Source organism: Oryctolagus cuniculus, chromosome 13 (assembly GCF_964237555.1).
Source record: "Oryctolagus cuniculus chromosome 13, mOryCun1.1, whole genome shotgun sequence".
Lineage (NCBI taxonomy): Eukaryota > Metazoa > Chordata > Mammalia > Lagomorpha > Leporidae > Oryctolagus > Oryctolagus cuniculus.
Genome location: NC_091444.1, coordinates 90,653,174 through 90,667,151, shown reverse-complemented (window position 1 = coordinate 90,667,151; position 13,978 = coordinate 90,653,174). Strand labels below are relative to the sequence as shown.

Below are 13,978 nucleotides of genomic sequence, written 5' to 3'. Positions count from 1 at the left end.
TGTGAATGCATGGCCTGATACACAGATAATTGTGGGGTCACATAGATGACTGTGCAACTCCCTGGCCCTAAATAATTTTATGAAGTCAATTTGTTTTATAAAACTAAACAGACTTGCACTACTCTTCATAATATCCATATGAAGAGAGTAAATATACTTGTCAATGAGACTTTTCATATTACCTAAAATAGTCTTACAATCTATTAATAAAGAAATAAAATTCCTTTTTAGATACAGCAGAAATTAAGATTTTTGACTTAATGAATTTAGTGTTGAAATCATGTTTTTCCTTGAGTTGTTCAAATAAGATGGCTTGGTTTTGGAAAGCCTCTTTCAGCTGAGAATTTAAACATTCTAACCTATAATGGAGATTCAAAAATAATTATTCTCACCCATAATTCTAAAAATATAAATAACACAAAACACCAGAGTATATAATTATGTAAGTTCCTAAAAATTTGAAAGTAAATATTTGGCAACAGTATCATGTTTCCATGTGTCTTTGAGGATAGATAATGTGCAACATTTAGGGAAAATGTACAAAAAGTATGCATTCCAAAATAGCTTGAAGATGAATTTTTTCCTGGTTTCACATAGATGTGCTTAGGATCATAACTCTCCTATTTCTTACAGCCAGTGCTTCATAAGGACTCAAGTTACTTTTCATACTTTGAATTGTAGTTTTCCTGATGATCTTGTGACTTCTCAGCATTCTGTACAGGTTCTTAATGTTCATCTTTTTCTTCTTGTAGCTAAAAAAAAAAAAAAAAAAGTAGAAAAAGCACAAATTTTACCAGTACCTGGTGCAAATGTGCCCAATACCCAAATTAGCAATTAAAATCGTATTGGCACACAGCAACATCTCCTAATTTGCATATTGTTCAGGATTATATTTGTGCTATGACAGCAGAGTTGAGTTGTTGCTATATAGATCACGTGGCCCAAACTCTAAAATAATTTGATCTGGCCTGCAATTATTATTGATTTCATGTTTGTGCAAAATTTGATGATTCAGCCAGGAGGCATTCCAAAGAAAGTTAGTTCCCATTCACATTGCACTGGTCACACCATTGAGAATGTCATCAAATGGGAAACATAATGACTAAAATGTGTCCCCAGTACTGCATCAAATTCCATCCATTAGCCAACAGCATTATTTTCACATAATGTATAGATTATGCAGAATAACGCAAACTAATCATGACATGTAACACAGACAGAATGTCTAGATTGTACACGCATACCATACAAGATCATTAGAGACAGGCTAATGCCAGAGACTTGAGAATATTGGACACTATGTCTACATTAAATTTCTCATATGAACTAATTTTTGGTTGCTTGTGCAAGTTCTCTGAGGGTAAGAAAGGTTAGATGGCTTGGTTTATCAGGGAAGCTTTTCTCAAGAGTTTTTCAGTTGGTAATGAGCTATGAAACTGTAAGTCCCCCTTCTCGATACATGATTACAAGAAATTAAACATAGAATTTGTCTTTAGTGAATAAATCATTAGTAGTTGAAAGATATACTTACTATTAGAATCCAGTGAGTTTAATTTTATAATTACTTAAAATACATATAGAACGCATTTTCTAAAACTTATATGCAAAACATATATGTCAAAGTCTCACAAATACATTATAATACAGCATAAAGTGTTTAATTTATCCTGACATCTTCTAAACTACACTATCTTCAATATATACAAGGAAAAGTGACATGCATATCAGATATTTTCCCCTGAGTTACATTACTATTTAGACAAGATTATCTCCTATGAAAAAACAAAATGTTATGTAAAACTAAGGGTTACATTGCTATGCACAAAGTAGCTGACAAGTACTGAAAACAGTTATGCCTGTAAGAGATAAAAATGTCACAGAATGAAAAGCTTATTGAAAAAAGGGAAATTTGGGCTTAGGTCTGCATGAACAAGGTTAGATGAACAGAAACTAAAAGAAAGAATGGACAGCACAAAGTGGAGAGATGAAACAGGAACAGGAAAACCCAATGGCAAGGAGGAAAACACTAAGTCTCACAAAAAAACTTGCAAATCAATGCTCAAAGCAGTGTCAATAATAGTCAAAAAGTGGAAACCACCAAATGTTGCTCCACTGATGAATTGGTTAATTCATACAAGAGAATAGTATTGCACTATACAATACAAGATGATTTGACAAGAAAAAAAGTACTAACACCAGCTACAACATGGTGGACTCAGAAAATGCCTAAGTGCAAGAAGCCAGTCATAAAGAACTATAGACTGTAGGACCCTATTTATATGAAATGTCTCCTCAGAGACCTGAGAAAATTTGAGGGGCGGTGGCGGGCAGTCCAAGCGACTGCTCCTCTCCCGCTGAGTGGCGGCCGAGGCAGTCCCAGGAGCCGAGGCTGTGGAGGCTGAGGCGACAAGGGTGATGCGGTGAGTCGCTGTGGTGGCCACTTCTGCCGAACCGCATCCCTCCTCCCCTGTCCGCCCTTCTTTCCCCGTCGCCCCTAAACTTGCCTGGGATAAACAAACACGCCACAGGGCGACGGCCTCTGCCACTACCACCCCTGAGCAGACCTTCCCGCCCTGGGACGGTCCGGGCTCCGACTTCCTTCACTTTCTTTCTGTTTTACTTGAAATTAATTTAAGGTTTGATTTTGATTTTGATTGTGAAAAGAATACTTATCATGAGCATCATTTTATGTTTATTGGTCTCAAAATTGGGTTGACTACTGAAATTGTTAGCAGGAAGTTTTGTTAAAATTACATGGAGCTTAATTATCAAATATTTCATAAGCATTGATAAATTGCATACTACTAAAATAGCATTTACAGAATTAGGACTTATTGCAGCAAATAAACTCTCCTTGCGTTCATCAGTAGCACTGGGTTATATAACAAGGTTAACTGACAAGACAGTCTTTGGTTACATAGGCTATGATTGTATGAATATTATTATATGAGCTTTTTAAAAATAACTCGGCGCCTCGGGCTGGGCCAGACCAGAAAGCAGGAGCGGCACGGCCCCGAGCTGTGCAGGGGAGCCGAGGTCTGGTGCGCCGGTGGGCCCGGGCTGCCTGGGACAGCCTCGGCCTCTGCTCCACCTGCACGTCAGACTGTGCCTCTGGGCGGGTTCACTCTTCCTTGTTCTCTGTGGGGTTCATGTGTAAGCCAGACCCCCTGCCAGCCGCACTGAGCCACCTCTGCCGCTGGGAGGGGTCCAGGCTGGGGTGGTCGCACTGGTCTGGCCCCCGTGCTGCTGTCCCACCCCAGCCTGGCTGCTGAGTCAGAGGCCCCGCCCCTGGGCCCTGCTGCTGCCGGTACCAGGCACGCTTTGCCTCTCCACACGCCCTGGCGCTCCAGCAAGCCAGAGCTGGAAGGCTCACGGCGGGCGCCACCATCTGCCCGCCTGACTCCTTCCAGAGCTTTCCTACCCAGAGCTCCATCAGGACCAGGGTGGGGGGCGTGGGAAGTGCACGGCTGGCCCTGCACAGGGCTGGCTGGGGTCTGCTGCCTCTTGCCCACTGGCCTCTTTGCGGGGCTCAGAGCTCCCTCCCATGGGCGGAGGCGTGGGAGGGGCTCGGCAGGGCGCTGGCCCCAGTGACACCTTGACAAAGGAGGCTGGTGGCTTGCTGACAGCCCTCACGCTGCAAGGCCGTGCTGGCTCCCATGAGAAGGTCAGGGTCACCTCCGAGCTCCCCTGAATTCCCTCGGTGCCCATCCCATGCCAGCGGGAGAGCTGCCTGGGTCGGGTGCCCTGTGGCATCCCCTCCCCAGGAGCAGGCCAGGGTGGTGGTAGTCTTGCATCGGTGTCTGCGTAGCCGTTTTGAGCTAGAACTAGCATTTCGGCCCCTTCAGAGCTTAGTGGCCGCGCCGTCTCGGGCAGCCATGCCTGCTGCCCCCGGGAACCCCGCACCCATCGGCCGGCGCTCCCACGGCCTCTTCCCTGTGGACCCTCTCCCAGCCTCTGGCCCGGCCGGTTCCAGGGACCCCTCAGTGGGCCTGGGGGCGGGGCTAGTGTTTGTGGCACTGTTTCCCTCCTCTATCCATCGGCTGGTCCTGCTTGGTCAGTGTCGGTCCGTGGCTGCTGGCCATTTGGGTGGTCGGAGCGCTCCCTTGGGTTTGTGCGTGGAGAGAATTTCTGGGTCACACGTCGACTGTTTCTCTCTGTAGGAAACCCTAACCGTTGTCTACGTGTATCCTGGGAGAAGCGTCTGCTCGGGTCCTGATTGGGTTGCTCTCTGTGACTGTGTTGGAGAGTCCTGTGTTCTGGGGATTCGATCCTTACCAGTTACATGGTTTACAAACACCAAAATAAATAAAATAATAACTGATGCCTAACATTGTACATACTCAGAGAGAAGCATGTGATATTTTGACACATGTATACATTTTGTAGTGTTCCAGTCACGGTAAGTGAATTGTGGACACATTCAAAACTCTTCGAGTTTTATTTTGAACCCCTGGTCAAATAGAAAATGAAAACATTGCATGTGTCCAACCTCTGATGAATGAACACAGAAAATATGGCAGAAACACTCAATTGAATGCCACTCTGACATAAGGTCGAAGAATGAAATCTTGTCATTTGTAAAAATAGGAATGGATGTGGAAATCATTATGTTAACTGAAATAAGCCAAGTACTGAAATATGAATATCACATGATTTCACTCACCTGTGGATTCTAAAACAACAAAAAAGTGATCTTGTAGAAATAGATAGTATTATGTTTGTTACCAGAGGCTGTGTTGGAGGGGAGAGGGGATTGAGGAAAATGTTGACTAATGGGTACTAAGTTATAGCTATATTGGTGTAAAAAGTTCTCTAGTTCTTCTGCTCAGTGGTACAACAAAGTTAATATGTGGCATATTTCTCTATATTAAAAATATCTGAGGGCTGCTATTGTGGCACCCCATATCAGCGTGCTTGTGATCAAGTCCTCCCTGTACTTTAGATTCAACTTCCTGTTAATGTGCCAGGGAGACAGCTAATAATGCCCAACTACTTGTGTTCCTGTCATCTAGGAAGGAGACCCAGATGGAGTTGCTGGCACCTGGCTTCTGCCAGATCCATCCCTAGGTGTTGTGGGAATGTGGGAAATGAACCAATGGATAGAAATTCTCTTTCTCTTTCTGTCTCTTCCTCTCCCTCTGTCACTGTGCTTTGAAATTAATTAATTAGTTAATTAATTAAATATTAAATTACTATAGAAGATGGGATTTTGAATGTTTTACCATAAAAATGTTAAATGAGTGAGGACATAGGTATATTTATCATGATTGGACATTGCATCTTGTTTAATATTAATTGGTGTCCCATAAATAAGCACGATTTTTAAAAATATTAAAAAATTTAGAAAGACAGAGACTGTATAGTACAATATTGTTATCTACTATTACTCTACTGTGCAACAAAATACCAGAATTTCTTTGCCACAAGATAGCTTTGTGTGCTTATACTATATATACATGGAGGATAAATAAGTAGTCTTTTGTAATTAATCTCTTTCAATTGATATTATGCTTGCTAGCTTCATCCATATATGGTCACATAAGAGTTCTTACTGTTATTTTCTTTGCTACCATTGTGGAAATACATCATAATTTATTTATCCAGTCCAGTCTTGATGGACATACTTACTAGTGGAGTTTGTGATTTGGGGTTATTACAAACAGTGATGCTTTAAAACTTTTAAAACTGTGTGCAGTTTGTAAACCCATCTATGCTTTAGGTCTACATTGAAAAATGGAATGCATGAGTTTTGTGTATTCAGATGTTTAGCATTAGATATTTACACACATTTATACATTTACCAGAAATATGAGAGTGTTCTGGGTGCAACAGTATGGCCTGTCTTGTGTTTCATGATGTGTGGTGTCATCTTTATTTGTATTGCATTTTCAGCTGCTTAGTAAAGTTGAATGTTTTTAAAGCACATTTGTCAGCCTTTTGGATCCCTCTTTGTGGACTCAAACCAGCACCCTGCCATGGCATGCCAGGTTGCAAGCAGTGACTGCACCACAGTGTTTGCCCCTGAAACTGCCAAGTTAAGAAGGTAAAATACTATGGGTGTGCAAAGGATAAAAAAGAGGTTTTGTTGTAGGCACAGTTCCTTACAAAGTTAAGAACTACTTCCTAAATTTATTAAGAGGTTATCTCTTCTTTTCCTTTGTAAATAAAAAGGGCATGAAGGCAGAAACAGGAAACTTGAAATTCAATTGCAATCACTCATGCAATTTGTCCCTTCCTATGTGGCATTATAGAAATTTCCTTTTTATTGTGTACAATTAGTGTTTTAATATATTCACTGAATTGTGAAATCATCATAATGATTTAATTTTTGAATATTTTTATCATCCTCTAAAAAAACTCTTATACCCATTAAGAGTCATTTTCTACTCCTTTTATTCCCAACCTGAATCAACCAGTGAATTACCTTTAGTCTCCATGAATTTGCTTATTTTGGTCATAAATTTAAATTATGTAATATGTGGTGTTAACTCATATTAATATGGATAATTTCCATACTTTTGCTTCCTGTAAGCATAGATGAGTCTTCATAGAATAGTAAAATCATACATTTCTAGAAAATGTTTTAAGCAATCAGGGCTAGACATAATAATTTATTAGTTTTGTCCTTAATATGAGCTATCACTCATTTAATCTGTATTAATCTGAAGTATCTTCATATAATTTTTTCCATTTTTTTTTTTTTTGACAGGCAGAGTGGACAGTGAGAGAGAGAGAGACAGAGAGAAAGGTCTTCCTTTGCCGTTGGTTCACCCTCCAATGGCCACCACGGCCGGCGCGCTGCAGACGACGCACCGGGCTGATCCAATGGCAGGAGCCAGAAATTTATCCTGGTCTCCCATGGGGTGCAGGGCCCAAGGACTTGGGCCATCCTCCACTGCACTCCCTGGCCACAGCAGAGAGCTGGCCTGGAAGAGGGGCAACCGGGACAGAATCTGCTGCCCTGACCGGGACTAAAACCCGATGTGCCGGCGCCGCAAGGCGGAGGATTAGCCTAGTGAGCCGCAACGCAGGCCTCTATTTCATTTTTAAAAACTAGCTTACAGACATATAAATATTGTACATATTTATGGAGTACTATGTGCTGTTTTGATACACGTATACATTGTATAATGTTTAATCAGGGTAAGTATATCTATCTCAAACATTAAACGTTTCTTTGGCATGAAAACAAACAAAATCCAGTCTTTTAGGGCTTTTTCTTTGTATAAAGAAATATACAGTACACTAGTATTTTCTTTAGACACTACTATAAAATAGGACCCCAGAACTTCTTACTTCTATCTAGTTCTATCTTAGTAATATTTTCTTCTACATTTATTCATTGAAAATGATCAGTTATTAGTTAATAGGTTGATTTGAATATGCCAACTTTCTGGTTTTGTCTCTGAACATTTGGAGAAGTTCAAGTGAAAAATCTATCTTCAAGAACTTATAATCCTGACTTAATACGTTAGGAGAAAAATGAACTTCATTCATTGTATTAAACAAAAGCTTTATAAGCAGGAAAATTGAATAAAAAGGAGTATGCAAGATTATTTTGAAGAAATGAATTATTTCAGTCAGAGTTTGTACAGATTACATTTCTTTTTTTTTTTTTTTTTTTTTTAAGATTTATGTATTTACTTGAGAGGTAAAGTTACAGACAGAGGGAGAGACAGAGAGAAAGATCTTCCATCCACTGGTTCACTCTCCAAATGGCTACAATAGCCGGAGCTGAGCTGATCCAAAGCCAGGAGCTAGGAGCTTTTTTGAGTCTCCCACATGGGTGCAGGGGCCCAAGGACATGGACCATCTTATGCTGTTTTCCCAGGCAAAGAGCTGGATAGGAAAAGGAGCACCTGGGACATGAGTTGGCATCCATGTGCAATGCCGGCACCCTAGCAGAGGCTTAGTCCACTAAACCACAGGCGCTGGCCCCACAGATTACATTTCTTAAGACTTCTTTGAAACTCAAAGAATGTTTGAAAATAAACCATATTTGGAAATGTTAAATTAATATTAAAAAATAATCCTGGAACTGTTTCTACTGATTCTTTTCCTTGCTAAGTAAGATACTGCCTTCCACTGTAATCTTGAGTGGAAACACTTGTTCATGTATCACTGTAAAGCTAATTAACAGAATAGAACTCCTTTCATTTTATGGAAACTGCAAACAAAAAACAGAGAATTCTGTTTGAGTAGCTAGGTTTGAGGGGACAGATCTCAAGCTCTGATGACAAGATATGTAACCAAAAACACTGAAGTATTAGCAAAATAACATTGAGAACTTGAAACAAACTACAGCATAAAAATGTTTACTTTTGCATCACCAACCTCATTAATATATCAAATGGATGACATCCATTATCCTGTAATGTTTACTCTATAGTACCCTCTAAACATCTTGACAAGCTTTCCCCAAGTTTTCTTTCCAAACCAATTCCTCTTCCTCCAACATGTACCTCATCTTCCAAAGCCAGACTACTGCTCACTTTTCTCAATCAAATGAATAGATTTTAATGTCTTCACACTATTTTCCCTTCTGGTTTCACCTACTTGGCATCAGTCAATATAGAGATATTTAGATTTCTTTATTTAATCTTCAGAACAATGCTTTTGTGAGAAATTTTGAGAAAGTAAGTTTTTCTTTAGAATTGTATCTATGAATACAAAAATCTGTTTCCTTTATATTAATAAAAATAAAAAATAGAAAGTATTTTAATGAGGTCCAATTGATGCACAGAGAACTTCAAGTATTTAATGTTTACAATTCAATGTATCTGGTTAACTGCAAGTAGAATGATACCATCACCACCATAAAGGCATTAGACATATCCAACACTTGCCAGGATTTCATTGTGTCTCTCCTTACTTGGTGGATTCATATGTGGGATATTGTGAGTAGTGTTGTAATAAATATAGGAATACCTGTATTTCTTTGATATAATAATTTCAATTCTTTTGGATATATATCCAAAATGGGATTGGTAGATCATATGGTCCTTCTATTTTTAATGTTTTTGGAGCACTTGGGATACAGTTTTCCATGCCAACCATTTTCAAGTGTCAAGATTTCTCCATATCCCTGTCAATGCTTGTTTTCTTTTGACTACTTACATAATATCCATCTGAATAGTGTAAGGTGCATGTATTTTTTCTTATTTAAACAGTGTTTATAGAGTGTTTTCAAATTTAAGCTAACTATATCAATTGTGGTATAGTACATTTATTTCTAATCTAAATAGGAGTGTGATTTTTTTTCTGATTATTATCATGTGGTACATTACATGATCTTTTTAAATACTTTTTATTTTTTAATTGCTATTTAAATTGTATGTATCTATAGGGTGCAGTGTAGTAAATTAATGTGTTTAATATGTAAAGAACAAATCAGTTTAGTTAGCATTTACTTTTTAAAATCATAACATTTTTTATCAACAATGTTTGCGGGGCCGGCACTGTGGTGCAGTGGGTTAACGCCCTGGCCTAAAGCGCTGGCATCACATATGGGTGCTGGTTCTAGTCCCGGCTGCTGCTTTTCCTACCCAGCTCTCTACTATGACCTAAGAAAGCAGTAGAAGATGGCCCAAGTCCTTGGGCCCCTGCACCCATGTGGAAGACCGGAGGAGGCTTCTGGCTCCTGGCTCTTGGCTTCGGATCAGTGCAGCTCCAGCCGTTGTGGCTTTCTGGGGGGTGAACCAGCGGATGGAAGACCTCCCTCTCTCTGAGTAACTCTGACTTTCAAAAAAATAAATAAATCTTTTTTAAAAAGCCAATGTTTGCATAATTTGTGGGGTACACTATGATATTTCATTAAAAGTATAAGTTGTGTTCTGATTAAATTGCAATAGTAAATGTTACCCTCTCCTTCACATTGTTTTGTAACTGGAGCCTCCCTTCTAATTTCTCAGAAAATCCATAATAGTTTTTTCCTGTGTGTGTTTGTGTGAATTTTAGTCACTCTACTGCATGTAGCTATAGGAATTGATTCTTTCTAATTGTGATGTGATATTTATTATCCAGCCTGCCTCTACTTGCTCTGCCCACTTTTATCAGCCTCTGGTAATTATTATTCTGTGTTCAGACTGACTTTTTCAGATTCCATATATAAGAGAGAACATTCACTATTTGTCTTTCTCTGTCTAATTTACTTCAGTTAGAATGACATCCTCTAGTTCTGCCTATTTTGTTGCAAATGGCAGGGTCCCATTCTTGTTTGTGGCTGAATAATATTCTATTGTATGTATATATCAGATTTTCTTTATCCATTCCTTTTCAATGGATTCCTTGGTTGATTCCATATCTTGGCCATTGTGATCTTATTGTATTTTTGATTTGAATTTTCTTAACTAGTGATACTGAGCACCTTTATATATATATAATATATATGCATATATATACACATACACACACACACACATATATATATATGTATACACACACAAACACAACTGTCAGCTATTTTTATGACATTTCTAGAATAATGTCTTTGTAAGTTGTTTGCCGTATTTTACTTGGAATACTGATATTTGTTGCTATTGTGGTTTTTTTTTTTTTTGAGACAGAAAAAACAATTTTAAAACTTATATGGAACTAAAAAAGACAAAAACCAACCAGAACAGTCTTGAGTAGGAAATACAAAGCTAGATTCATCACACATTCTGATTTCAAAACATATTTCAAAGCAATAGCAATTAAATTAGTACAATAGTCGTAATGAAAAGTGAACAAAATAATAGAATGTGATAGCCCCAAAATGAATCCATGTATACACAACTAACCAATGTTTGACAAGTGTAACATGAATGTACAATGTGGATGAGATAGTCCTAATCCCTTCAACAAAGCAGACTGGGAATACCGTATATTATTATGTTGAAAAAAACTAGAATTGTACACAAAAATAAAATTTACAATAGAATCAAATCTTAAACAAAACAACTCAAACTGCAAAACTCTTAGAAGAAAATAAGGAGAAGCCATATTGTCATTGGCAATTTTTTTACATGACACCCAAAATACAGGTAACAAAAACAAAAATAGACAAGACAGCCTAATTCCTAATAAAAATACTCTGTTCAACAAAGGGACAATCAATGGAGTGGCAAGACATTTTACATAATAGAAGAAGATATCTGCAAACTATATACACATATAAATTTATATAGGTGACACACAAAGAAGGTATAAAGAACAAGATATGGTTTTGAGAAACAATGTGAAAAAGTTGTTATGATAGAGTTTCCTAATATAAAGACTGTAATTTGTGTACTAGAAGTCTATACTGGATGTCAAGAAAAATGCATTTCATCATTTTTAGAGCTGAATAACATTGTCGGTTGGGTGTGTGTGTGCATGTGTGTGTGATCACATGGACCTGAAGGATATTATGCCAAGTGAAGTAAGTTAGACGTGGAAAGACAAATATTACATGATAACTTACATGTGTGTATATACATACACAAATGCATATATATATATATATCTGTATACATATACACACACACACAAATACGCAGTGATGGAGAAGGTATCAGTCATCACCATGGGTGGGGGTAAGAGGAGAGGAAATGAAGATTTGCATCGAAGGATGCACAACAGTAGACAGTAGTGTGAACAAGTTTAGAGATCAAATGTGCATACAACATAAGGACTATAATAAATAAAATTGTATTATATTGGGATTATTGTTTAATAGGTAAATTTTACCTGCTTTTATCACAAAAAAAGTAATTATGTAAGATGATAGGTATCCTAAACTGCTTCACCATAGCAACCATTTTACTGTCAATAAGTAACCCTTAATATTATTTGTAAGCATCAAGTACACACAAGAAAATTTATTTTTTGAAAAAGAACATATTCTGCTGATCCTAGTAGAAGTGATAGGAATTCTGAGAATTAATTTCTTAACTTGGTATTACAAGAAGTAAGTGATAGCTCACATCCCACCTGCTCTGGTTCTGATTCAGTTTCCTACTATCGTGCATGAGAAGGCAGCAGGTGCTTAGGCCCCTGCCATCCATGTGGAAGACTCTTGCAGTTCCTGGATCCTGGCTTTGGCCTAGTTCAACTCCAGCAATTATAGCCATTTAGGGAGTGAAGCAGCATATGGAAGATCTCTCTCTTACCCTCTCCCTCTCTCTCCACCTCATTCTGGTGCTCTGTCATTTACATAAATGAGATTTAAAAATTACTATTAATATGTTTATGGTGATTTGTGTATGGTAATTCCTGCTATATTGAATAAATGAGTTTTTATTCATATTATTTGCATTTTAATATTAGCATTATAGAATACATTTTGCTGGAATATTTAAAATATATTAGGTAGTTTCAATCTCACCTATAACATGTTAGATTTTCTATTTCTTATAATATTTTCAAGAATGTATGACTTATGTAAAAATAAGCAATAAGCAAACTCAAATAATTTGTACAATCACTTAAGTAAAAACCCAACTATGTTCCTTTAAATCATAATTGACATAATTTCAGTGCTATTGTGTTTTAAGATAATCTGTCAGGGAGATAATGTATATGCTGTATTTTACAAACTTACTTATTTATAGAACACTTCCTGTCAAGCTTCTAAGTACAATTAGTTCGGTTTGAAACTAATTGTACAAGATATTTGTGAGTGTGTACACTTAAGTATTAATTAATTAATTAATTTTTTAACTTTTATTTAGTAAATATAATTTTCCAAAGTACAGTTTATGAATTACAATGGCTTCCCCCCCAATAACTTCCCTCCCATCTCCCGCTCCCTCTCCCATTCCATTCACATTAAGTATCATTGTCAATTATCTTTATATACAGAAGATTGATTTAGTATATATTAAGTAAAGATTTCATCAGTTTGCACCCACACAGAAACACAAAGTGTAAAATACTGCTTGAGTACTAGTTATAGCATTACTTCACATTGGACAACACATTAAGTACAGATCCCACATGAGGAGTAAGTACACAGTGACTCCTGTTGCTGACAACAATTTGACACTCTTGTTTATGGCGTCAGTAATCTCCCTAGGCTCTTGTCATGAGTTGCCAAGGCTATGGAAGCCTTTTGAGTTTGCCGACTTCAATCTTATTCAGACAGGGTCATAGTCAAAGTGGAAGTTCTCTCCTCCCTTCAGAGAAAGGTACCTCCTCCTTTGATGACCTGTTCTTTCCACTGGGATCTCACTCACAGAGATCTTTCATTTAGGTTTTTTTTTTTTTCCAGAGTGTCTTGGCTTTCCATGCCTAAAATACTCTCATGGGCTCTTCAGCCAGATCCGAATGCCTTAAGGGCTGATTCTGAGGCCAGAGTGCTGTTTACCACATCTGCTGTTCTAAGAGTCTGCTGTGTATCCCGAGATAAGTGGTTTTTAAAATTTTTTTTGTTGAATTGTCAACTTTATTTTATACTTGAAAAGCAGAGAGAGGGAAGAGGGGAGAGGGGAGGAAGGGAAGAAGGGAGGGAGGGAGAGAATGAGAGAGAGAGAGAGAGAGAGAGAGAGAATATCTTCTAACCACTGATTACCTTCACAAATGCCCATGATGGCCTGAGCTGGGACAGCCCAAGCCAGCAGCCTAGAACTCAGTCCTGATCTCCATGTGACTGACAGAGACACAAATAACTGGGCTATCACTTACTACCTTCCAGGTTGTGAATTAGCAGGAAGTTGGAATTTGAATTACCGCTGAAACAAGAACTGCAAGTTTCTGATAGGAGGTGTGGGTGTCCTAAGGGCCTTCTCACTGCTGTGCACAATGGGTATCCTGAGGACTGACTTCTTCACAATGCTGAGGTTTACTGTATGCAAAGTTCCAGTAATTTAGGTGGTCTTTTTAGTATATTTAAATAAATTAGATAATTTTTTCCATTAAGGCATTTGCCTGTATTTTGTCAGGTTTAACCAGAAAGAATATAATTTTGATAGTCCTTTGATAGTTTCCCTTCTGTTTTGAGAATTTTCAAATGTACAGG

General features: G+C 38.1%; 1 protein-coding gene across 1 annotated transcript in view; it reads right to left on the bottom strand.

The window, feature by feature from the left end:
* The window catches only part of PGER5 (prostaglandin-E(2) 9-reductase-like), a 75,379-nt gene that overhangs the window by 52,226 nt on the left and 9,175 nt on the right, over window positions 1-13,978 (bottom strand). The window contains exon 2 of the mRNA XM_051838576.2: window positions 670-752. The gene's annotated coding sequence lies outside the window, so the exon portion shown is untranslated. The remainder of the gene's footprint in view (window positions 1-669; window positions 753-13,978) is intronic.